We start from the raw sequence: 26,261 nt of genomic DNA on the forward strand, positions 1-26,261 counted from the left end.
CCCTTTCTGGAAGCTAGCCCCTAAGACCCTCCTTGCACGATCAGTCACCTAGACGGCATTTGCATCTCTCTACTCTACTTGTTAATGAGAGAGCTTAGCTTTCAATTCTAAACTCTCCAAAAGCAAGCACTTCAACAACTCTTGAAGAAGTATTTGTGGATCAACGGTTTACAGATCATTACCCTCAAATAATGATCCCTAAATTCAGAAGGAAAAATAAAACATTTCCCATCTTTAGAAAAGGCATGTGGTCTTCTTAAATTCATGGGATAATAAAGAACTCTAAGCCAACAAAGGCTTTGGTTATGCTTCTCCCTTTGCAGAAACAGAAGTTCGTGAGTTCCACCACCACGCCACAGAGCATGCCCATGCTGGGTGTTCCAGCAGCAGTATAAAAGTGGCACTTATGAGCACTACAAATTACCTTCCTAGTTCCCTTTTCAGAAGTCTTTGACTCTCCTGGGGAGGGGGAGGGCCTCGATTGGCTCCAGGTCTGTGTATGGTGATCAACTTCTAATTGGTCCCATCTTTATTTGTGTCATTCCTGAATCTGTAGGACATTAACATCATGGGGCACTTACTAGCTTTCAGGACAGCTTTACTCAATAGCTCAGATTTCCATGGACTGGACAGGGCAGGTGGAAGGGAAGCCTGGAGCCATTTCCCTGTCTGTATTCTCAGCGACTATAAGGAACTGCCACACATTCAACATGCAGTGAATTTACAGAAAGAGTCACAGAATGGGTATCATCGAATACTGAGATCATGTGTTTTAAAAACTGACTTCAAACTGTACTGCTCAAGATCATGGTGAATGACTGGAAGAATTTTAGACATAACAGGCTATACTAAAAAAATACAGGCCGGGCCCGGCGCGCCAGCCTCAGCCGCCATGTCTTCCGGGGCCAGCGTGAACGCCATGCAGCGCCTGGTGGAACAGCTCAAGCTGGAGGCCGGCGTGGAGAGGATCAAGGTCTCTCAGGCTGCTGCAGAGCTTCAGCAATACTGCATGCAGAATGCCTGCAAGGACGCCCTGCTGCTTGGTGTCCCAGCTGGAAGCAACCCCTTCCCTTCCGGGAGCCCCGATCCTGCGCTTTACTGTGAAGACTGGGCAGAAGGTCACTGGGAAAGCACATGGTGATGGATGACCGCGGCCATGGCCCAAGAAAACAGTTTCAACAGCCAAATCACCTTCTCTGTTGCCTGCTCCTAGAGCCAAATTCTACAGAAATCAGTTTTTTGTTTTTTTTTATCCTCACCACCAAATTTACTAAGACGCACCTCTTCCCTCATAGAACCTGTGTTGCTTTGCCTGGAATATAGGATGTTTTACTTACTGGGTGTCTGAATTTTAGGAGGGAAACGGTTTATTTTCAAAAACAGTATTTGTAATTTTCCTAACATTTTTATACTCTAATAAAATTTGTTCGTAAGATTTCACAATTACTAAATGAAGAGAAAATATAAAATTGGGGGACTAATTGATATCCTGATTTTTTTTAAAGGAGAATGTTTTCATTTTTTAATGAGATATGGTCTTACTTGGACAGTAGACTTGGGAGATGCTCCTTAGCCAACTGAAAGGTTGAGGTAGTGTTAGGTTGCCCATCCTGGGTGAGGTTGGTTAGCTCTTTCTTTAGTTCCTTTAGTTTACCATTTATAATTGTGTTTGTAGCTCTTAAAAATGTGCTTATGCCTTTAAAAAAATGTTTAAAATGTGACCTACATTCAGAACATTGCAATTGGTTAAAAACAAAATGTGGAAATACTACAACCTAAAAGAATTAATGTCACAAGTATTTTATTGGGGTGATGTGCCTTTGATTTAATTGGGGACACTTTTAGAAGGAAAGTTTGTGTTTATAATAACCTTTGAAGAACTTGGAAATAAAATTTTTGCCTAACGCATCATTTTTCATGACAGCAAAAAAAAAAAAAAAAAATACAACACTGGAATTACTTTTTTTTTTTTTTTTTCTGGAGCTGAGGGCCGAATCCAGGGCCTTGCGCTTGCTAGGCAAGTGCTCTACCACTGAGCTAAATCCCCAACCCCTGGAATTACTTATAAGGAGCTAGGATAGATGTTCTTGATGTACTACTGAGAAGTCCTAAGTATGGAGATATTCTTAATATATAAAGCCGCCTTCTAGGAAAATTCCAGAACTCAAGAGATTGAAAATATTCCAAATGCATTTAAAATCAAATCATTTTAAAATTTCACATAAAATTATTATATACTGACTTTTCTCATCAGAATGTATGTTGCTTTGAACACAGTTAAATTCCAAAACTCAATCTTGACTCACAAAAGTCTTCTCTATCATGGGCCTCAAATATCTCTATGCTTCAAAATATAATTAGATTCATACTGGTGGGTGGAGCATTTAATAGGGAGGAAACCTGTTTTCTTTGGTACCCTCTCACCTCTGCATTATCTCCACATACACCTCACCTCTGCATCATCTCCATATACACCTCACCTCTGCATCATCTCCATGTACACCTCACCTCTACATCATCTCCTCATACACCTCTTCTGTGGGATGTCTTTCTGTATGCTGTGAATATGTGTTGCTCTGATTGGTTGATAAATAAAGCTGTATTGGCCTATGGCAGGGCAGCTTAGAGGCAGGCAGGAAATACAAGCAGATAGACAGGAAGAAGAAAGGCAGAAGGGAAGAGACACCAGCCAGCCACCCAAGGAGCAACATGTAATGGGACTCAGGTAAAGCCACAGAACATGTAGTGATACACAGATTAATAGTTATGGGCTAATTTAAGATATAAGAGCTAGCTAGCAAGAGGCCTGCCATAAACTATACAGTTTGTAATTAACATAAGCCTCTACTTGGGTCTGAGCGGTTGCAGGAACGGGCGGGACACAGGACAACTTCCAACTACACACCTCACTTCTCTGCAACATCTCCACATACACCTCACCTCTGTATCATCTCCACATACACCTCACCTCTGTATCATCTCCACATGCACCTCACCTCTGTATCATCTCCACATACACCTCACCTCTGTATCATCTCCACATACACCTCACCTCTGTATCATCTCCACATACACCTCACCTCTGTATCATCTCCACATACACCTCACCTCTGTATCATCTCCACATACACCTCACCTCTCTGCATCATCTCCACATGTACCTCACCTCTCTGCATCATCTCCATATATACCTCTCTGCATCATCTCCACATGCACCTCACCTCTCTGCATCATCTCCACATACACCTCATCTCTGCATCATCTCCACATGTACCTCACCTCTGTATCATCTCCACATACACCTCACCTCTGTATCATCTCCACATACACCTCACCTCTCTGCATCATCTCCACATGTACCTCACCTCTCTGCATCATCTCCATATATACCTCTCTGCATCATCTCCACATACACCTCACCTCTGCATCATCTCCATATACACCTCACCTCTGCATCATCTCCATATACACCTCACCTCTACATCATCTCCTCATACACCTCTTCTGTGGGATGTCTTTCTGTATGCTGTGAATATGTGTTGCTCTGATTGGTTGATAAATAAAGCTGTATTGGCCTATGGCAGGGCAGCTTAGAGGCAGGCAGGAAATACAAGCAGATAGACAGGAAGAAGAAAGGCAGAAGGGAAGAGACACCAGCCAGCCACCCAAGGAGCAACATGTAATGGGACTCAGGTAAAGCCACAGAACATGTAGTGATACACAGATTAATAGTTATGGGCTAATTTAAGATATAAGAGCTAGCTAGCAAGAGGCCTGCCATAAACTATACAGTTTGTAATTAACATAAGCCTCTACTTGGGTCTGAGCGGTTGCAGGAACGGGCGGGACACAGGACAACTTCCAACTACACACCTCACTTCTCTGCAACATCTCCACATACACCTCACCTCTGTATCATCTCCACATACACCTCACCTCTGTATCATCTCCACATGCACCTCACCTCTGTATCATCTCCACATACACCTCACCTCTGTATCATCTCCACATACACCTCACCTCTGTATCATCTCCACATACACCTCACCTCTGTATCATCTCCACATACACCTCACCTCTCTGCATCATCTCCACATGTACCTCACCTCTCTGCATCATCTCCATATATACCTCTCTGCATCATCTCCACATGCACCTCACCTCTCTGCATCATCTCCACATATACCTCATCTCTGCATCATCTCCTCATGTACCTCACCTCTCTGCATCATCTCCACACACATGGCTCTTACAGTATCTTTTTCATGAAGGCCTTTGGAAGCTGCACCTGTCTCCTTCCCTACTGTGGTTAGCAAGCTCGTCACAGTGTGAAAGCACAGCTGCCGTCTCAGTGACCACTTCAGTTTTTGCTTTCAGTGTTGAATCCAAAAGACTGTGGTAAGCAACGAGACATGAGCAGGTGATTCTAGGAGACCGAGAGGCTTCTTAGTAACAGTAAACAACCTACATCATAAGTATCTTGGTCCATGTAGTCCTTTGCAAATTCTCCAAATTTATTTCATTCTCTCAATTACTGTAGGATAGGTTCCACTACTTTCCCATTCTACATCTGGCCAATACGAAGCTCAGAAGGCTGAACAACCAGACACTGAGGCCACAGTGATACAATCTCACATAGGCTTCACAGGCTTTTTGATGACAGCGGTGATGATAACAGCTAAGAATTGCAATAGTTAATACTCAAAGGAGCACTTACTGGATGGTGCCATGTTCTAAGCACTGTACCTATTCACTTGATTACAAACATTGTATGACAGCACATGCAGAAGATGAGGTAGGAACCTGCTTGGGCTACCAAGTGAGATGCTATTCAAAGAGGGTGGAAGTCTTTCAGTCACTGGGGTGAGCTCTGAGGTTTTAAAGCTTGGCCCCCCCTTCCTGTTCTCTCCCCCTCCTTCCCTCCTGCCCACCCACCCACCTCTGCTTCCTGTGCATGGGTGAGAATGTGATCAGCCAGCTTCCTGTTCCTGATACCATGTTTCCTGACTGTTGCCACGCCTGCCCTGCCATGTTGGAATTTATCCTTCTAGAACCCTAAACCAAAATAAAACCTTTCTTTGGTAAGTAGCTTTTCTTGGGTTTTTTGTTTTTGTTTTTCAAGACAGGGTCTCTGTGTAACAGTTCTCTGGTTGTCCTGAAGCTTGCTTTGTAGACCAGGCTAGTTTTGAACTCACAGAGATCCACCTGCCTCTGCCTCTGCCTTCCCAGTGCTGGGATTAAAGACACGCACCCCCTCCACCTGGCTTCTTGGTGTATTTTATTGCAGCAACACAGAAGTAATTAACGTATCTCATCTTAGACTGCTTTATATCAACTCAACACAGGCCCGAATCATTTGTGAGGAGAGAACATCAGTTGAGAAAATGTTCCCACCAGATTAGCCTGTGTATGTTTTGTTTTGTTTGTTTTTTAAAAATTTTTATTGATGATGGATGTGGGAAGACACAGCTCACTATGGACCCCCGGGACGGGTGGTCCTGGGATAAGAAAGCAGGTTGAAATAGCCACAGGGAGTAAACCAGTAAGCAGCATTCTTCCATGGCTGTGTTTCATTTTTTGCCTCCAGGTTTCTGTCTTAAGTTCCTGCTCTGACTTCCCTGGATGGTGGACTACAAATTATAAGATGAAATAAACTCTTTCCCTGCCAAGTTGATTATGGCCATGGTGTTTTATCACAGCAATAGAAACTCTAAGACATCTGTAGTAGCCTACTGCATAAGTATCAAACAGAATAAGAGAAACAGTACAAGCTTCCAGATGTTTGACTTTGCAGCCGTCCAACAAGGAGTGGAGTGAACTTTGATATGACACACATCCATAAACACACACGTGTGCACATACACAGTCTAACGCTGGCATAAATGAAACATAAAGAGCCATGACTACTCATAGTTAGGAGGTAAGTGGGTATATTTTCATTTTTATATTTATATACTGTCTCTTTGTTTCTATATATTTAAGAATATAATTTTAAAAAACAGAACATCTACATGAGGAATCTTTAAGGTATAAGCCTTTCTTCAATAATTTCTAAGACTTAAACACCCTTACTCAAAGGACTTATTCTGAAAGCCAGCCGTAGTGGTGCATATCTTCAATCCCAGCACTCGGGAGGCAGAGGCAGGCAGCTCTCTGTGAGACCAGTCTGGTCTACAGAGTGAGCTCCAGGACAGCCAGGGGCACATAGAAAAACCTTGTTTCCAATGAAAGAAAAAACAAACAAACAAAAACAAAAACAAGTCTGTCCATAGAAGTGTCTTCATTTCTTAATGGCATTTTCTTTTTAATTTTTACTATTTTGTGTGGAGGGGTCTTTTGCCTGCATATCAGTGTACCACATGCTTCCCTAGGGCTCATGGAAGCCAGAAGAGGGCATCAGACGGAACTCAAGTAATAGAGGGTTGTGAGTCAAGTCCCCTGGAGGAGGAGCAGTGCCCTTACCCCTCAGCAATATTTTCCTTTACAAATAAGAGCTGCAAACACCTTGTTTCCCTCGAATATTCTTTCCTCCTTGTTCCCTTGAACAGTCGAATTGCCAAACCCACTGACTTTCATTCTCTCTGCCACAATTTCAGGTTTTCATTTTATTGCCCAGTGTCAGATACAGGAGTGGAAGGAGATACAACAGCAAGTTCTTCTACCAGCGTCTTCCTCCCCCTTCTCCCTGATCCCTGCAGCAATCACAGAAGACACTAGCATCTCTCTGATCCAGATATCCTCAGTATGTCTACAGTTTCAATTTTTAAGTGACGTCATCAGCAGAACGCCTGCCTACTATACCAGGCCTGAGGCTCTCTTCCCAACCCTCTCTCCAGATGTGTAATAATGCCAAGAGGTTGAACATGTTTTTAGTTAATGGGCACCCTTATACTGTGGCATTTCATGTCATGTGTTCCAGATTGACTAGTTGTTTCTTTAAGCATTTGATTATTTTGTCCTTCAAAATGTGTGTGTTAGAGTCCCAAGAACAGCATAATGAAGGCCTATACAGCTTTGCCTTGTATTCACCAATCCCCAGTGAGTAACATTTTGCTATTTTCTCTCAACCCGCTGGCTTTCCTTGGAATGCACGGCATTCTATATAACCACATGCTGTCGCCTAGCCTTCCGAGTCTAACACAGACACTTTAACCTTAAAAATGTCCTTCTCTAGTTTCTTCTTGCCTGTGTCTCCAGCTCTCCTCCCTCTCTCCCTTCCTCTTGCCCAGGGGTTGAAGCTATGGCTTCATGCACTCCAGGGAGGTAAGTGCTGTCATGAGCTGCAGCCCAGTTCCCTGTGTCTCTCTTCTATCTCTTATTTATGGATATACCTCCTATCATTCAATAGGTCCTAAACACTGGTAGACAGAAGAATGTATTCAATATCAAGCTGTATTTTTCAAAGCTTAGAACAGTCACTTTTGGACACTTCATAACCTTAGCTGCAAAATCAACCATTTACTCCCCACACCCCAAAAAACCACTGAAGAACCAGTCATGGTGGTGCACGCCTATGGTATTTCCAGTATTTAGGGAGCTGAAGTAGGGGCATTGCCATAGGTTTGGAACTAGCCTGGGCTACAGAATGAGGCCCTGTCTGAAAAGAAAACCACTTAATAAATGCATGCAAGGAGGAAATTTTAGTTTCTATTTCTCACCTTTCAAAAACTTCAGAATTTTACCAACCTACTTAGATTTAGTAGTGAAAATATTAATGAAATAATAGCCCTTTCATTTTCAAGATGAGGTACTTTACATGTATTGGCATCATTCAATCTCCACAAGGGCTTTAGGAGATAGGCCTAATTACCACATTACAAGGGGAAAGTGAAGTGCACGAGATCGAGTGCCGTGTCTGAGATCACACAAGGAGGATGTTGTTTATATAAGACTTTTACTTTTCTTAGCTTTGTACTGTGTGTATTGCTTGCTTGACCTGAAGCAGAGTTCAGTAAATTTAAGATGACTTGTTCAGAACTGAATGTTGGTGCCGTGGGAATTCAACAGTCAATAGTCAACAACAACAATAAAAATAACTCCAACTTCTAATAGAATAAAGAAGAAAAGCTTATACTTCTGTCACCACAAAGTGACATGATTTGAGGGATTCTGTAACAGATCAATTTGGCTTTCAACATTTTACTAATCATGACCAATAGCAACACTTGAGAGGCATATGCTCAAAGCACGCCGTATTCACAGGCTGCTTCTTTGGAAAGAGGGGGTTCTGAGGATGAGCTGGCAACTTATTATTCTCCTTTTAGTGACTTTGGTTTCAGAGACCCCCTTAGATGGGTGTCTATGACCTCTCTCCTGGGCATTTTATACTTCCTTGGACAAAGCACAAGCCAAGAGTCTTTCGTTATTAAACGAGGAGTCTCATTCCCAGCTCTGACAGTCAAGAGACTCCGTGAGCCAATAACAACCTTCTGGCTGAAGAAGGTTCTGGAACCCTGAGGCTCAGTGTTAGGTTGCTCAGGAGAAAGGAACAAAAAGTCACTGCACAGAACACTTATCCACATCCCATGTCCTTTATTCAGAGGGTCTTTGAAGCCACGCTATATTTTAGCTTCAATACTACAACTGATGCTTGTGCCTGCCTGCCCCCCAGTTCAGATGTGGAAGGCCTCAGCCTAGTTAGACATGGCCTTTGGGTAATTAGGTCATGAGTGGATACTCGAGAATTGGATTAGTGCCTTTAAGAGAAGGGGCAAAAGGAGCTCACTGTCTACTATATGTAGATACAGGCAAAAGGAGCCTAATCTGATAAGGATCAAAGCCTGACCATCTAGCACATGGATTCCACCTCCTAGCTCAAGAAACTCTATTTAAGTTCCCAAACTACAGCCATCTATATACAGACCAAGCTCCTTAAAGCAAATATATATTCAATGGGATCTTTCTCTTCTCTGTGCATATGTGTGTATGTGTACATATGCATGTGCATGTTTGTACAGGTGTATTCACCCATGCTTGTCCATACAGAGAACAGAGATTGTCTTAGTTAGTGTTTCTATTGCTGTGAAGAGACACAATGACTACTGTAACTCTTACAAAAGAAAACATTTAACTGGGACTGGCTTATGGTTCAGAGGTTTAGCCCACTATCATCACAGTGGGAAGCATGGCAGCATGCACACAGACATGGTGCTGGAGAAGGAGCTCAGAGTTCTACATCTCGATCCTCAGGCAGCAGGAAGAGAGAGTGACTCTGGGAATGGCTTGAGCATTTAAAACCTCAAAGCCTACCCCCAGTGACATGCTTCCTCCAACAAGACCACACCTCTTAACAGTGGCACTCCCTATGGACCTATGTGGGGCATTTTTCATTCAGACCACTACAGAGGTTAATACTGGATGTCTTCCTCAATCAGTCTCCACCTTGTTTTCTGAGACAGGGTCTCTTGAAGAACATGGAGCTCACTAGTTTGGTTACACTAGTTAGCCACCAGTATGTGTGTCTGTCCCCCAGCACTGGAGTTGAGAACACAAGCTACCAGACCTAGCATTTTATGTGGATACTGGAGATCCAAATTCAGGTCCTCATGCTTATGTGGCAAGCACATTACCCACTGAGTCATTTCCCCAGCTCCCTTTTTAAGTCCAGCAAAACTCTTTTTTTAAAGATTGATGGATTGATTGATTGATTATGTATAGAGTATTCTGTCTGCATGTACACCTGCAGGCCAGAAGAGGGCACCAGACCTCATTACAGATGGTTGTGAGGCACCATGTGGTTGCTGGGAACTGAACTCAGGACCTCTGGAAAAGCAGCCAGTGCTCTTAACCACTGAGCCATCTCTCCAGCCTGAGTCCAGCAAAATTTTTAAATGCTTCAAAAAGCAGTGTCAAAATAAATAACAAAAACACTCCAAAGGGGCGACATTGTTCTCCTTGGTCCAGTTTCAGTGTCTTTATGTCTAAGGCTGTGGATCAGTTTCCTTAGAAGGTACTGGGCAGGGAAGGAAATAGTTGGAATCTGAATATGAGCTTCTGGCTTGGAATTAGGATTTCAGTGGCTCACACCACCATCAAATATATAAAGTACTGACTGGGCCACTAAGAGCCTCAAAAGGTTACAAAATACAAATGACCCCCATTCTTCTATTGGCTTGTCAGAATTTGTGAATAATGAAAGTAAAAATGTTTAGTACACTGTCAAACTAAGTAGACACTTAACAGATGTCAACTGAACGTAAACTATAAAGAGTTAAAAATAGTTTAAGATGTTATATAATGAAAATGGAATCAACCTCTTAATTTAAAAGAACAATGGAAAATATCACAGTTTCTGCTATTTAATGGTGAAATAGAGAATAAAAAAGAACAATGCACAATTTTGTGTCTTACAAAAACCAGCAGAAATGTGTTTATTAAACTGAGTGGCTTTAATTGAATGAATAAATGAATAAAAATGGGTTCTTTAGCTACAAACCAACCTTGGCAGGACAACAGAAGGCGGCCATGTTTTATGATTTCAATTATTGATTGTGGTGCTGAAACCAAGCCCTTGCTGTAGGCCACACCTCCTGCCAGGCGTTCAGTAAAGGAGGCTTCCAGTTGTGTCATGTCCAGAAGCATCTCTCCAGGACTTGGGAGCCATTCCCAAGAATGTAAGCATCGTAAGCCCATGGGAAGCTGGAATCCTCACCCTGACGACACACTCCTAGCCAATCTAATCTCATTCAGTCTAACCAAATCCTAATATTGTTTGCCTTCTCTGAACCTCATCATCTTCTCTTAAAAAATAAAAATGAAATAACCTAAAATACAATGAAGCTAAGTTCTTCCTCTTATCACTAAATATTTCTAGAACAGAAATCCTTAATTTGTAACTGTTGGGAAAGGGACTCCATAGAACATGCCAGGGATGCCCCTGATAGTCTGATCTGGATGATCCTGTAGAAGAGGAAGTCTCGGACCACTAACTTATGTTCAGAACTGTGGGTGGAGTGGCCATGGCAGAGGCAAAGGGGTACTCCCCATGAAATTACAATGTAGGCCTAAAATGGCAAACCCCCTAAGAGATGCAAACAGTGATCAGTTAAGAATCAAGGTATCTTTAGACCCAGCAACTCCCAAAGGGCACACATCTGAGCCTGCACTGCCTGTGTCAAGTAACCCTGAATAAACCTCTTTATTTTTACCAAACCTGGTGCCACAATAATGACTTCTATGTGCCTTAGGCAGAGGGCCCTCGCTTGGTACCAGAATTCTTTATATATATAGTGTTTGTGTGTGTTGCTGAGTACATGTATGCACACTACATGCATGCAGAGGCCAGAAGAGGGCACCAAGAATCACTTGGAGCTGGAGTTACAAGCAGTTAGTTGTAAGCTATGATGTGTTGCTGGGAACAGGTCCTCTGCAAGAGCAGCAAGAGCTCTTAACTATTGAGGCAGCTTTTCTACCCCTGCTACCAGTATTCTTAAAACTAATAGGTGTTAAAGGCTTAACATATGCTAGGGATGGAGGAGGTGCAGGAAGAAGATGCAGAATCCTTTAGAGGTAATTTCTTTCATCAGAATCTTGGAACTGCTGAGAAGGTTACAAACAGGATGAGCCAAGAAAATTGGTGCTATTTCCCTGCCTAGATTGCCGGTAATATCACTTGCAAGGTATTCAAATTTACTCAGCTTAAATTGTTTGCAATAGAAGTACCTTTCCCCTTAAATCTAACTTCAGATCTGCCAGAAGAATATTTTGTTTTGTTTTTCAGGACAAGGTTTCTCTGTGGAGCTGTAGCTGTCCTGGATCTCTCTCTGTAGACCAGGCTGGCCTTGAACTCACGGAGACCATCCTGCCTCTGCCTCCTGAGTGCTGGGATTAAAGGCGTGCACCACCATGGCCAGAAGAGAGCTGACTCCACAAGACTGTCCTCTGACATACACATACACACATGGCTGCACAGGCATGTTCTTGGGGGTTTCTACTCTTTCGCAGGGCCCGCCACCCAGCTCCCAAATAAATTCACACATGGAGGCTTATTTTTAATTATGAACGCCCAGCCTTAGCTTGGCTTAAGTTTCTAGCCAGCTTTCCTTCACTTTAAATTAGCCCGTCTACCTTTAGCCTCTGGGCTTTTCCTGTTCTCTTACTTATGTAAATCTTACTTACTCTGTGCCTTGCTGTGTAGCCTGAGTGGCTGGCCCCTGGTGTCCTCCTCCTTCTCTGGCTGCTAGATCTCTCCTCTCATATTTCTCCCTCTATTTATTCTTTCTGCCTGCCAGCCCCACCTATCCTTTCTCCTGTCTTGCTATTGGCCAGTTCTTTATTAGACCATCAGGTGTTTTACACAGGCACAGTAATACTGCTTCACAGAGTTAAACAAATGCAGTATGAACAAAAGTAACACACCTTAAAATATTCTACTACACAGGCGCATCAGAGACACCACACAATAATTAATAATAACAATAATAATAATAATGGTTGTAAAGGTGAAAAACATAAAAGCAAGAAAGGTTTTAGTTGAAACTAATGCAATTTGAACAGGAAAATCAAGCAAAGATTGGTCTATTCCCACTAAGAGGTACACATATGAAGTTAAAAAAGATACACATTAGCACTATTACCCTGCTAAAAGTCAGGGCACATGACTATAATAACAGCACATCGGAGGTTGAGGTCACAGAACCCTGAATTAAAAACCAGCCTTGGTCAATATGTTCCAGACTAGCCAGGCCTCTCAGAGTGCCAGACCAGCCTGAACTGCAAGGCAAAAACCAAAAGAGCTCATCCTGCTAGGACAGGATGTCAGGGTGCTGCATAACTGAGATGCTTGCTGATTATAAAAAGATAAGTAAATAATATACCATCTGGATTTATAAAGAAAATTTCTACTTTGCTCCCAAAAGGCCATGTAGACTAGCTAAATGCATGGTGTGGGTACACAGCAAGTAACCACTGCTGTGTGGTTTGAAGTTGATTTTTAATTGGTACATTAAAAGTTGTATATAACTGTGGTGTACCATGAACTGCTGAATACATGAATACATCACTAAAGTATACAGAACATTACCATCATCTCTAGTGAGCACACTGATCAGAAGCACAACACAGCTCAGCCTAATCACGGCAATTTCTCAGTCTTCATTACAGTTCTCATATGCATATCCTACACAATATACCAAAACTTCTCAGTATTGTGCCCCAAATGTGCAGACTGCAAATGTGTGAGGAGGAAAACAATGTCAGGTGTCCATTTGTCACAGTTCAAGTCAATGTTTCTAAAAAGAACATTCTGGACCATGGGTTATTCTTGTTACCAAACAGAGAAACAGTCCGTGTGAGCATCACCAAGGAAGAAAAGCGTAAAGACACTGCTAAAAGCACAGGATTCCTGAACTCTTTGACCTAATTGAAGCTGAGAAATAAAGTGTGTCTGAGCGTCTCAGCATGGTCCACTCAGATATTTGGGGCGAGGCGCAGAGATGGACTTCAAAATGGCTGGAAAACTGCTGGGGCCTGAGCTACACAAAAGGTAGATGAAGTCTTGCCTTCTGCAAGTCAATACATCTTCTGTAAGGTCCCCAAACATCCCCAACTCTAATCAGTAATTGTCATTAAAAGCCCTCATTAGGTGAAGTAAGTGTAATTAGAGAAATGTGCCCTCACAGGGTGTACCACACCAAGAGGGCTGGAAGGGTTCATAAATTAGTGCCAATTCTCTCTCCCTCTATCTACTTCCAATCTGCTGTGAGAGACAAAAATCGTATTTGTATACATTAAGGCAAAAGCCCACTGGCCCCTACAAAATTAGCCTAAACACTAACCGTGGTTACTTGAGGGTCTCCTATTTCATTATATGCCTCAGAAATAAAAGAGAGAAAGTTTGCCGTCAATAACCCTGCGCCTATCTGCTGAACCCCGCAGATTCCGAGGCATTAATAATTTACCCTCTTGTGGGAATTTTGTCATGGTGGAGATACAATGTCTGCAAACGAAGCTCAGGGGATGTTCACTGTGATCTATTCGTGCGTGTGTGTGCACTGCTGTGCTCATCACTGCACACAGAACAGTGCGGGGCCTGCTGTCACTCCACAGTTTCTGAGACATGACTTACATATTAAAGTTACACATAACATGATCCGTGGTATTCTCAAATGAAGAGTGAACATCATGCCGTCAGTGTACCTTATAAATTAAAGGGATGGGTAAATGTGCTTTATTTCCTTTCGTTCCTATGCATGCATGCCGCTCCTTAAACAACATGGAGGTTGAACGGCCAGAAGTAGTAACAAGGAAAAAAAAGAACATACTGGCTACTGGCTATCTCCTTATAGGGAGAGGTGTGTAGGGGTGTGTGTGTGTGTGTGTGTGTGTGTGTGTGCGTGTGCGTGTGCGTGTGTGTGTGTGTATAGATCTAAGTGAGCAAGTGAGTGTGTCTGTAGTGTACATGCAGATAACAGGTTCTTGAACGTGTACAGCCTTCTTGGTGAGGTACACCCTATGAGGACACAATTCTCTGATTACACTTGCTTACCTAATGAGAGCTTTTTTAAGGCAGTTCCTGACTAGAGCTGAGGGTGTCTGCAGACTGTCTTGCAGAGCACAGGACTCAGATGCCTTCCGTGTGGCTCTGTCACCAACAGTTGACTCGCCACTCTGAAACCCAGGAATACTCAGCACACACACGTACTGCAAACCAGACACCACCAGGGTCAATTATGTCACTCACTATTTATTGTCTAGAAACGATTGCACATATGGATAACATTAGCAAAAACAGCCACCAGTATTTCCTCAGAACACCCCTTCCAATGAGCTAATGCTACAGCTGAATTTATTTTTTTAAGTTTGACTTTGATGATGGAGACCCAGGGTCTCATAACCAGTCAGTATGCAACTTACACTGAGCTACACCCCCAGTCCTCTGATCTTGATGCAAATTTAGGATAGTTCTCATACTAAAGCCTGAATGCCCCTTCTAAGTCTGAAATCAAATGCTTTCGTCCCTGATGAAACCTTTAGACTAAACCCTTAAATCCTCTTTAGCAAGTCCCACGAGGGATCAACAACAGAGCAACTCTTGCAAACTTCAGCCTTATCCTAGCTGCTCTCAAGAAGCAAAGGCTTGCCTTTAGTTCTTTGAAAACATCACAGGAACCCTGCCTCAGGCCCTTGGAACAAGCCATTCACTGTTCTGAATTGTTCCCCATGAGGTCATTGCTTAAATAGCCACTTAAAGTCCACCATTCAGAAAAGCCCATGCCTGAATCTTCCACTTACCCACCAAAATTAGCTAAACAATAACCAAGTTAATTAAATAAAATGTTAGGTAATAGTGACTAGCTATTAAATGTTACTATGTGTTAGGTCCCATGCCCTACTTTTTACACACACTTTTTAAAATTGGCTTTCAGAACAACCCATAGCATTTCTACTTACAGATATGAAAATGAGTTCCTTAAAAAAAAATCAAGGAATATGTGTTTGGTTACACAGTTTACAGGTGTGAGAGGAAGATCTCAATGATACGGCTTAAGTACAACATTCTCTATTTACATCCCATAACCTTTGGTTAACTCTGGAATGCAACTGTCTACCCCATGCTAAGGAGTAGCTTGTGCCTCAGGATGAAGGAATGTTTCCTGAGGAATGGCAAACTGAACAAGTACAGAGAAAGGCTAACTTGTAAGATCATGATGCATTGTATTAATATAATTCAAATGCTGAATTTGGAAAGCTAAACCATCATAAATTATAACAAAGCCCTATATCAAGTCCAAACATGTCTATAATCAATGTAATAGATCTTAAGTATGCAGCACGGGTCTTCTGAGAAGACAATGGATTACAGGGATCTACCAACAAGAGCATCTTTTGAAAACTCAGTTATGGGTAACTCTCACAAGTATAAACAAATCTAAAAATCTCATCAAACTGTTCCATATAATGAAGATGAAATTGCTCCAAAGACATATTAGAAGACCTCAATAAACGCAAGCATCCTTGCATGTGGACTGAGCCACCGTTACTGCATCACTGAGAAACTCTAATCAGAGTTGACAGCAAATGTGCTTCAGCTCAGTTCAGGTGAACTGCCTGACCTTGGGGCCTAGTGAAAATTAGCCTACATCTCTCCTCACAGCCATGGCCATAGCAGGAATGCAAAACCCACTTCATTATTTTCAGTCTCCATTTCCGCAACCTACTCCATTAATATCTATCTCCAGAACAAAAAAATAGGTTTTGTTTCATATTCTTCCTTCCTACAAAAACATGGTTATGAACACCAAAATGGCCGAAGATATGAGAAAGCATTCCATGAAAACAATTTGGGAGAAGCAAGGGGACACTTGAAAGCCAATCTTACAGGAGACCAAATACCCTAGGTCGACTTTCCATGGCAACATCCACTCATTGCACACGACCAGTCTTCACCTTATGCTCTCAGCACCAGCACATTGCACCCTTACAACAAGGCACACATTTAGTGTCTGCCTTTCTGGAGGGCTAGTTGAGTGTGGGAAGCAGACCCTGGCTAGGCTACTCATTACATGCTGAGTTCACACAAAAACCACTGACTGTAAAGAGAATTTAGTAGACAGACTGCCTTGGGAAGTTCTTCTCCACCGAAGACAAAACCCTGTAACGTTCTCTTTGACAGTGTATTAACTACGGCAGCCAACCAAGCCAGACATAAGCATCTACAAACACGTGCCACATGATCCAATGAAAATATGGAAGAACTTGGAAAAGTTTCAAAGGTACCTTCCCTCTGATTCTCTTATCCATGTGGCCACACTTCTCCACAGACTTACTCAAAATAATAATAATATAAAGAGTATATATTTTAAAACCCATGTCTCAGACATTAGTGGACTTTGACTAGTGGGATGTTGAAAGGGAATCCTGCTCTCTAGTCAACACCTCTAGCTCTTCCATGAAGCCAATCCTGCTTCCTTCTGTCTTCCTCTCTGCACTTCTGCTTCATGTTATCACTTCATCTATCTCTCTACCCCACACTGTCTTATTCAAACACACAGCTTCTGCTCTCCTGTCGTTCATGCTTATGCTCGTGACGCCCTTTTTAAAACATGGATTCATTTTTAGTTTACTTGTAGGAGTGTTTTGCCTGTACTGTATATATGTGCATACACACAGGGCCCATAGGGGTCCAAACAGAGCCCTGGAGCCCCTGGAGCTGGAGTTGTGGATGTTGTAAGCTACCACGTGGGTGCTGGGAACCCTGCGCCTCCTTCGAGCCCCCGTGTCTCCCTTTTTAAAGTAGAGACTGACTTGGGCAGAGACCTTCCCATCTCATTACATGCAGCTCTCTAGCCCTGTGCCTCCAACATTCCTAACAAATGTACAGTCCATTTCACTAGCAGGCCACCATGGCTAGCTGCGGGTGGAGTTCAGTGCTGATGATACACCTTCCTCCCAAGTACACTAACATTAAACATACTCTTATGTTCAAAATGAACTGACTCAGATGAAAAATCAAAACATGTGAATGTGCATTGTACAGCTTGAATTCCTCCCTAGAATGCTATTACTTTGGTTAGTCAATATTTCTATGCATTTTCTACCTTGAATTTACCACTCCACACTTGTAAATAATTGCATATGCCATTTATGTTCTTATTGCTTTCTCCACCCACCCCCCACTGTTTGCTCAATTTGAATATTTTAGAACTTAGCATTCATAAAAATCAATAGAGAGCCTTCATAAAAGTAAGCCAAGATGGTCTTTGAGTTTGAGAGCCTGAACATGGATCATTCTCATTACAGAACATTCTATCAGCTCCTCACCCCATCTTTTCAGCATGAGTTATCCCTTCTCTCTGCTCAGACTCACCTTCTAACAGCTTATTTTCCCATTTACCTGAAGAGCATTACTAAGGTAACCAGATTCTTGTATTATATGGCATAGTCCCCAAATGCATTACTCTGACTCAACTCTGACCATAGACAGGACCCATTATATTAAACTTTAAACAAAGGGATAACTAATTAAATCAAAGTCACTCAAGAGGCTCAAAACTCAGTATGAAGTGGAGACACCAGAGTAACATCTATCTCCCTGGAAGGTGTACATGGAAAAATAAGCCTTCTCTCTTGTGAAGGGCATCTCACCAAAAGCTCTATGTAAAATGAATTATTTTGTGCATTGTGGTATGAAAGTCAGAAGCTCATGCAAGTAGAAAAGGCTGATAGTTTTAGATTACATTACCCTAAATAAAGGAAGAATTGTTGCTGACATTGCCTTAAATATACTGCATAGTGACATGTGTTTGAAGGAATTACAGTTGTGTGGCACAAGTCAAAATCAAATTTATTTCAATCAACTACAGCATATTTTTAAAACAGAAAAAGCACATTAGGATACAAACATATAAAAATGCCTTTATCGACTTTGCTGTTTATGTACAAAATTTTAAATCTTTACTTATTTGCAAGTAAAAACTATGTATATTGGTAGAACTGTGGGATTGTGTATATATTCACACACAAAAAAGTGATTTCACACATAGAAAAATTCCTGACCACTACTTCCTCAAAAATTTGCTGGGGGAAAAAATAGTAAGGAGGGATAAGCCCCTTTACTAAATCACTACTAAATGTTTAAACCCATAAAGGACAAAGTAACTGAGATTTAGACACAAATAAGCAAAGAAAGAGAAGAAAATAAACAGGAGAATTAAGTCAGATGCAGTGCCAGCTGAATTCAGACTCTCAGAGTTTACAGGGCATTAATCTGATATATGCTAAATTAGGTTTTCAAATTCTATAATATTTGATTTCTTTTCTAAAACTGGTTTACCCTTAATCCCAGAAGTTTTTCTTTAAATGATAAACTACAATTCTAAGTGGGATTTCTATTCAACCAGGAGTGCTGTTGTTGTTCTTTTAAGTATTTATGAATCATATTTATGATTTTATCCTCCCTAAACATTACTTTTGACTTTAATAAAGTCAAGACTGATGTAAGAACTAAAAGATGGTTTACTGTGGATTAAATAATACTCATTTTGAAGCAAGGCCACTATTTGTCAACTAAAATAATGTCAGAAAAGTTTTCAGACATCTGGGAATTTCTTCCAACTTAACAACCACAAGCCATTGCAAAGATACCAGGGATTTCAGAAGATAAACCCACGTTAGAGCACAGACCCGACAGTGCACACAGCTGACCACAGCCTGCATTAGAACACAGCCCATATAGTGTGCAGATGACCACAGCCTGCATCAGAACACAGCCCAGATAGTGTACAGATGACCACAGCCTGCATTAGAACATAGCCCAGATAGTATATACAGATGACCACAGCCTGCGTTAGAACACAGTCCAGATAGTGTACAGATGGCCACAGCCTGCGTTAGAACACAGCCCAGATAGTGCACACAGCTGACCACAGCCTGCATTAGAACACAGCCCAAATAGTGTGCAGATGACCACAGCCTGCATCAGAACACAGCCCAGATAGTGCACACAGATGACCACAGCCTTCATTAGAACACAGCCCAGATAGTGTACAGATGACCACAGCCTGCATTAGAACACAGTCCAGATAGTGTACAGATGACCACAGCCTGCATTAGAACACAGTCCAGATAGTGTACAGATGACCACAGCCTGCGTTAGAACACAGCCCAGATGACCACAGCCTGCATTAGAACACAGCCCAGATAGTGTACAGATGACCACAGCCTGCATTAGAACACAGCCCAGATAGTGTACAGATGACCACAGCCTGCGTTAGAAACACAGTCCAGATAGTGTACAGATGACCACAGCCTGCATTAGAACACAGCCCAGATAGTGCACACAGATGACCACAGCCTTCATTAGAACACAGTCCAGATAGTGTACAGATGACCACAGCCTTCATTAGAACACAGCCCCGATAGTATATACAGCTGACCACAGGTAACTTCCCTTGTCTTCACTATGACAGCACAGCCTTAACTTAAAGACAGGTGTGTGGTCTGGCTCCATCAGGGAGAGTTGGGAAGCTGGGAGCTTTTCCTTACACCTTGATTCATGTGGCTTCTAATCCACATGAATCAAGTACTCCAAGTTCAAGACACATACAGGGTCAACCCACAGAGCTCCATCATTGCCATTCCATTCATGCCTGAAGAGTGTTGGCATGTCAGCTCTGGGAGTTGCTCAAGGGCAGATAAAAGACTGCAACAAGATGCTGAGGCAAACCCATAACCGTAGGTAAGTCTGGTGTGCCTTTAAGCTGAAGGAAAAACCAGACAAAACAGGAAAAGGCCTACACAACATCAGTGTTTTCTGCAATGTGACCTAATTGGAACAAACTGCTTAAGATTATCCTGAAATTCCTGAAAATGTGTGGACTTGTACATGAATGAGCCCGTCGATGCTGGTGGGTGAAGTGAGGAGGAAAGATTCTACTGTATAAAGAAAAGCATATGTCTCTTGACATGAGTCTGCATCCTACAGTTTGACACTTATTTTGGCAATGAAATAGAAATTAGGACAGAAGAAGAGTCACTTAGAGAGGGCGCTGGTTACATACTTGTACACACACACGGACATGCAGGTAACAAGTAAGAGAAATCCATTACACTTTAATTTTTTGTTTTGTTTTGTTTTGTTTTTTCGAGACAGGGTTTCTCTGTGTAGCTTTGCGCCTTTCCTGGAACTCACTCTGTAGACCAGGCTGGCCTAGAACTCATAGATCCGCCTGCCTCTGCCTCCTGAATGCTGGGATTAAAGACGAGAGCCACCACCACCCGGCTACACTTTAAATATTTTGTGATTTGTTTTTCTTGTGGTTTAAGATATAAAGAAGAAGAATCAAATACATTCTTCACCACAAAAGAAATCAGAAAAAAAACCAAGATCAAGACAGCCAGAAACACCAAAGAAGGCACTCTAGTGCCTTCCGACCAACAGTGGGACAGCTGTTATAAGAAAAACAGACAAGCATTGGCCTGGTGATCAGGATGTCCTTTAATTTGATGTAATAGGAAACAGGCTTATGGACCAAAGCATGCTGCAATTATTAGAGTTCAGAGAAGAAACTGTGGTGATATCAAAAGATATGGAAGATGGAATATGGTTTGTGAGGGCTATTTAAAGATGGAGACCAAAGACAAGTCCATCTTGAAGAAAAGAGGGGGATACAAAAAGCCACGGCTGGCAAAGGGAAACCTGTCTGGGAACAGGTGCTGGATCACGGGCTGGCAGTGGAGGCCCCCAGCCCGAGGCTGTTCCGGCTGAGCCCTGGCTCGGATGCTCTGCAGAAAGTTAGCACACAACAGGTTGTAAGCACAGTGTAAGCAGCGAGGAGACAGGAAAGGAAACGTCACACGAGGACCCTGCCCTCTCAGACATGGGCAAACTGAAGGAATGGACACATACCTTTTGATTACAGAAGTTTTGCTAAGACAGTAAGGCAGACATACTAGATAGAAAGTCCTAGAAAGGCACATGGGAAAGCCTCTGAGAAGTTACGATGGGAACTGACATCGAAATGACAAGGAGAAGACAAACTCATGAGGATCTGAAGAAAGAATGAGCTAGACTGAAGCAACAGCCCAATAGGGAAGCTTCGAGGAGACAACACAGGGTGTGTGAGGAGGGAAGTCCACATGGCTGTGCTGAGGTGGGAGATGGGGTGTGCACAGGGTGTGTGAGGAGGGAAGTCCACATGGCTGTGCTGAGGTGGGAGATGGGGTGTGCACAGGGTATGTGGAGAGGAAAAGTCTATGGGCTGTGTGCTGAGGTGGGAGATGGGGTGTGCACATGGCTGTGTGTTGAAGTGGGAGATGGGGTCTGAGGTGTAGTCACAGAAGGAAGCAAAGACAGGTAACAGGCATGGATGGCTGCTTAGTAAGAATCTAGATATTAGTCTGAGGACAACAATAAAAACAATGTAAGTTTAAAAAACTGGAAAAGAGTTGAGAGAGTCTGGCTATACACTACAAGGTTTACACAGATTACCTGTATGCCAAGTTAGAATTTCTGCAGGGGTCAGTACAGAAACAGGTCAACCACTCTGGGGAGTGATCATTGTCACCCAATAAACAAGAGTTAATGGCGTCTTTGATTTGGACACTGACTGTGAATGGAGATGAAGAGATATCAAACTCAACATGCATTGAAGGTATCCAACAGAATGTTCTGATAAAGGAGATGTGGGATGTGGGGGCAAAGGAAAAGGAGAGATCAAAGAACACACTTAAATCCACATTATGGTAGAGCCAGTAGTTGAAAAGACTACACAAAAGAAAAACTGAGGAAGGGGAGATCAATATTTCTATTTTGCATATGGTAAGTTTGAAATGTTAATTTAACACCCCAGTGATATCTGAAATAGGTATTCTGATATTCTAGTCTGCCATCTAGGGGAAGAGTCAGAGATAAAGATGTCATTTTGGTAGCAAAAGCATGTTGATGTTACACAAAAGGCTGAGTTGAATGAATTTTCTTAGAGTGACACCAGATACAGAAAAAGGTGCCAAGTCACAACTAAGCACAGCATGTTCCGGCTCTCGGAGATGTCACACAGCACAGAACTCACCGAGGAGCAGCCAGAGACAGATGGGGGCTCCCAAGGGATGTTCCAGCTCTCGGAGATGTCACACAGCACAGAACTCACCGAGGAGCAGCCAAAGACAGATGGAGACTTGCAAGGGATGTTCCAGCTCTCGGAGATGTCACACAGCACAGAACTCACTGAGGAGCAGCCAGAGACAGATGGGGGCTCCCGAGGGCTCATGGAAATGAGGAAAACAAGCTACAGGGGTGAGGGATCAGTAAGGTTTAGAACTGCCAAGTGTTTGAGAAAGACAATGACTGAAAACCACTACCAGCCCTAGGAAGATGGAGGTCACTGGGATCCTCCCAGGAGCAAGGACAAGTGCTGAGGAGAGTGCCGGGGACATGATGACTGCACACTGTGATGGCAAGGGATGAGGTCGAGTCATCAGAAGTGAGGAGTAGGGCTGCTTCAAACCATGTCTGACAGGTGTCAACCGCAGCAGTAGCTGGAGGAGAACGTGACAGGAACGTGACGCGTGAGACAGAAGCGGGGTCCAGTTCACGGCCAGTCCACCGCGGCTTCCCAGGCATCAAGAGAAACACGAATGCAGGAATGGAAAACAAGAATCTCAGGTGTTAGCTGAGCCCCTGGTACCATAAACACCAAACTCTTACTAACCACCTACAAGAGGAAAGGCCCCGTGTTAGGACTGGAATGGAACTAAAGACATGTGCTCGGAATTTCAGCACCAAAGCTCTTGCCAGAGAGTGGCATCCTAATCCTGGATTTGTGGAATGTTTCCAAAATTGGCTCACAAAGAACGAAAACACTTAGGTAAGCTTCAGGTTGTACAGGGTTTCCTACAGTTCACACCTCATAGATTCATTAATAGAGGTTATCAGTAAGAGCATCTGCCCCACCCCCACTCCGCCGTGAGAAACACACACACACACACACACACACACACACACACACACACACACACAGAGAGAGAGACACACAGAGAGACAGACAGACAGCGACAGAGATGGAGGGAGATGGAAAGAGAAATAGAAAAAGAGAAAAAAACACACATCATTAGTGTGGCTTTGCAGATATCAAAAAAGAAAAAGAGGGAGAAACAGAAGCGAGCCAGCACAACATAGAAACAGGGCTGACATTTGGGGAACATTTCTTTGTATATAAAAGTATAGAAAATGTGAAAAGCAAAAAGGTAAGAACCATGACGCTTTCCCCAAAGAACAGAAGCTGCACATGTGGAGTGGCCTCACGACTCCCAAGAGCTAAAACCTGCAGCGACTCTCCTACACATTTTTATTTCCAAGCAATCCCGAGCTCCTACAGATGAGGAGATGAAGGGGTTAACTCTCTCTCACTTTCACAACTGAATGCAGGTTCCAGTTCTCTGAGAAGGACAAACAGGTGTCTTTTCCAACAAAGGGCCACTTATCGACAAGGCCCTCACATTCAGGGTCCAGGGAGAGGACAAACACAGAGGGTCTAAGTCAGCCTCACAGTGTCTCAAGGACAAACCCAGCAGTCCCCCTTCTGAGTCAGCCTCACAGTGTCTCAAGGACAAACCCAGCAGTCCCCCTTCTGAGTCACGTCCAAGCTTGCGCAGGTGTGTCCAAAAATGATAAGACTAAACCACAGCCAATTAAAAATATACTAATGTAACCTCTACCTGCTTAACCAATTAGGTAACTGACCCTGAAACTCCCCTTAGCTGTGCTTAAAAGGAGCCTGGACGCTCATCTCGGGGTCACTGCCATTTTGTACAGGGGAGCAATCCACATGCATGTGGTATAATAACCGCTCTTTGTTCTTACAGACTAATTGAGTCTGGGGTCTCCCTTCAGCGTTTCCTCAGACCCTCCAGGGACTGTGAGAAAATGGTGGAAGAATTTGCTCAGATTCCTGCAGCTATGTGAAAACAGACCTGGAGCATGAAACCAAGTCTGTGTTGACGTAACACCATTGTCTCTTTCCATGATGGTAATGTGATGGTATATATTTAGATTAAGCTAAGAACAAATTTTGTAAAAATGGCAGGTCAAATCATATATAACATTTGCAATTTGGGGTGTTTTGATTCAGTAATTTTTTTGTCACTTTACAAAGGTCAACTAAAAACCTAGACCAAAGTAAACATTATAATACTTCTTATTTGTTTCATTGTTTTTTTTTTTCCTTTTGAGACAGGCTCTCAATATGTAGCCTTGGCTGGCTGGAGTTCACTATATAGACCAGGCTGTCCTAAAACTCACAAAGATCCACTTGCCTCTGCCTCCCAAGTCCTGGGATTTAAGGAGAGCAGCACCATGCCCTGCTTTTATAAATCCCTTTTTAAAAACCTAGGTAAAAGCTAGTGTTACACAGGTATGTTTAATGAAATAAAAACCTGAAGTTACAGATCCTGTTTGAAAGACACACACACACACACACACACACACACACACACACACACACACACACACACACACGGACACACACGGACACACACACACGGACACACACAGACATATAGACATGGACAGAGACACTCTTTGGACCTACTTGAGGGTAAGAGGCAACCATGATACCTCAGTGGTGGTACAGCATTTGGTATCCAGTATCTGGAGTGCTAGACACATGCTATAATGATGAGGCTGATTTTAGGCCTTTTTAGTGGATTTCAGTCAAACAGATAATATGGATGCAATGTACACATATAAAATCCATAGCTAATAAAAGTTATATAAATATATATTCAATATATAGCATATGTAATTTATATACACATATATAATAATTTTAATATAGGTGTTTGCATGTGCATACTCACTGGTATTTGAAAATATGAGGCCTCAATGGTACCCCCAACTTCATTCAGCCCAGTACCACAGATCTACTCTACACTTCACCCTTCCATATTTGTAACTCCATTCTCCAACAGTGAAAAGCCAAGTTTCCATTGCCCTTCATTCTTCCCACTTACCCTGTGCGTTAGTTAACTAGTCTTGTTACAACAAAATACATGGTTTATTTGGCCCATGGTTTCAGACTGTCACAGTCACTTATTGTAGGAAGGCAAAGTAGACATCGCAGTCAGTAATGCTGGAACTGTAGGATGATGGCTTTTTCACACAGCATGGACCAGGAGGCAGAAAGCCTGGGGCCTGGGGCCATAATGAGGGAGGAGGTATTAGCTTCTAAGGCTTGCCCCAGTGGCCTACATCTTACCACCTAGATTTCACGTTTCACAGGTTACATAACCTTCCAAAACAGAACCACTAGCTGGAAACTAGTGAGGTGAAGGGCATTCCAGATCCAAACATAACATCTGAGCTTTGGTCCCCAAGAGCTCACAGCTATCTCATGATGCAAAATGAATTAAGTGTAACTTCAAAAGTCTCCATAGTTTCAATAGTCCCAACACTGTTAAAAAAGTTTTACGTCCCTTCTGAGACTCAAGGCTAACTCTTAGTCGTAAAGGCCTGTAAAATCAAAAAGGAAATCAATATTGCCAATAAACAGTGGCACAGAGAAATATTGCCATCCCGAAGGGAGAAGTAAGGGATAGCATGGACAAGACACCAAAGGAAGGCCAGAACTCAGCAGGGGAAGGAAACAGTAAGTCTCCAGCCCATGTCTGGCACACGTAGTATATGATGACAACCATGTGGGCTCCAGCAGTCACGGGAAACCCCATCCCTCCGTGGCCCTGATGTCCGCAGCACATGCATCCCCCTCCCAGGCTGCATCTCCTTGGTGCCTGCACTTTGCCTTGGCAGATGTTCCACATTCCTGGCT

General features: G+C 42.8%; 1 protein-coding gene and 1 pseudogene across 11 annotated transcripts in view; one reads left to right on the top strand and one right to left on the bottom strand.

Moving 5' to 3' along the window:
* Positions 1-26,261, bottom strand: part of Slc10a7 (solute carrier family 10 member 7) — a 234,111-nt gene that overhangs the window by 103,211 nt on the left and 104,639 nt on the right. The window lies entirely within an intron of this gene.
* Positions 869-1,908, top strand: LOC128103145 (guanine nucleotide-binding protein G(I)/G(S)/G(O) subunit gamma-10-like; annotated as a pseudogene).

Source organism: Peromyscus californicus, unplaced genomic scaffold (genome assembly GCF_007827085.1).
Source record: "Peromyscus californicus insignis strain IS unplaced genomic scaffold, ASM782708v3 Scaffold_8__1_contigs__length_139910024, whole genome shotgun sequence".
NCBI classification, from domain to species: Eukaryota; Metazoa; Chordata; class Mammalia; order Rodentia; family Cricetidae; genus Peromyscus; species Peromyscus californicus.